The following is a 1,715-nucleotide window of genomic DNA, read 5'->3' as shown; positions in this document are numbered from 1 at the left end:
TTGTTATTATAAATCTATTGAGTGCATGGATGACAATGGGGAGCAAAGAATCTTGCATGGTAAGAAGAAATCAACATCAGTTAGGATAGTGACAACTATGCGAGCAAAACACAGTCACAAAAAAGGGTGTGTGTTATTTAAAATACACATTTCTAGTGGTAAAGGTGAGGATGAGGATGTAGAGGTATTGATTAGGTACCTGATCTTGCAGCAGTTTCAAGATGTGTTTCCAGCAGAGATCTCAGAGTTTCTGCCTCACAGAGAAGTGGAATTCTCCATTGAGTTGGTACTAGGGGCAACACCAACATCAAAGGCACCATACAGGATGAGCACTCCAGAGTTAGTAGAGTTGAAGTTGTAGTTGAAGGAAATTCTTGACAAGGGATACATTAGGCCAAGTGTATCACCATGGGGTGCATCAGTCTTGTTTGTGAAGAAGAAATATGGTACTCTCAGGTTATGCATTGATTACAGGCAGTTGAACAAGGTGACCATCAAGAACAAGTACCTGTTGTTGAGGATTGATGACTTATTTTATCAGTTAAAGGGAGCAACAATGTTCTCAAAGATTGATTTGAGATCCGGATATCACCAGGTATGCATCAAGGAAGAGGACATTTACAAGACAAATTTTCGGACCATGTATGGGCATTATGAGTTTGTTGTAGTTCCATTTGGTTTGACTAATGCTCCAACTACCTTTATGTGCTTGATGAATAGTGTGTTGCATCCTTATCTGGACAAGTTTTTTATTGTATTCATTGATGACATTTTGATATATTCTAAGAATGAGGAAGAGCATGCCAAGCATTTAACAATAGTGTTGAGATTGTTGAGAGAGCATCAATTGTATGCTAAGCTCAGTAAATGCAACTTCTTTCAGACAGAGGTACATTACTTGGGGCATGTGGTCTCCAAGGAAGGCATAACAGTAGATCCAGAGAAGATAAGAGCTATCATGGAGTGGGCAGCTCCTAGAAATGTGGATGAGGTAAGATCATTCATGGGGCTAATAGGCTATTATAGGAGGTTCATCAGGAACTTCTCTTAGATTGCATATCCTATTATGTCATTGCAGAGGAAATGTAATAAATTTGAATGGACAAAGGAATGTGCAACAAGTTTTTAGCAGTTAAAGCAATTGTTGACAAACACTTCAGTGTTAAAGATTGAAAACCCAAACCAAGAGTTTGTAGTGTATATAAATGCTTGCAAGAGAGGACTTAGTGGAGTCCTTATGCAGTAGCAACATGTAGTATGTTATGAGTCATGGAAACTAAATGAGCACGAGCAAAACTATTTGACACATGATCTTGAGTTGGCAGCGATCATTCATGCGTTGAAGATTTGGAGGCAATATCTTCTTGTTAGGAGGTTTGTACTGATGAGTGATCATAGTGGGTTGATATACTTGATTGACCAACCAAATATGAATGTCAGGAAAGCTAGATGGTTGTCCAGAATCAATGAGTTTGACCTTGAGATCAAGTATATCAAGGGTGAAGAGAACAGGGTTGCATATGCTCTTAGCAGGTGGATACAAGTAAATCACATTGCAGCTATGAGTTCTTATGGGATAGACTTACATGATCAGATTTTACAGGCAGGTTAGCAGGATGACAGGTATAGAGAGCTTATGCACATGTTACAATGGAGTACAGGTACAAGTGCATAGGATGCAGACTATCATTTCTTAGCAGATGGCTTGATCAGAT

Source organism: Pinus tabuliformis, chromosome 7 (assembly GCF_031772625.1).
Source record: "Pinus tabuliformis cultivar Carrire ecotype Pingquan chromosome 7, CPIR1, whole genome shotgun sequence".
NCBI lineage: Eukaryota > Viridiplantae > Streptophyta > Pinopsida > Pinales > Pinaceae > Pinus > Pinus tabuliformis.
This window is presented reverse-complemented; position numbering follows the sequence as displayed.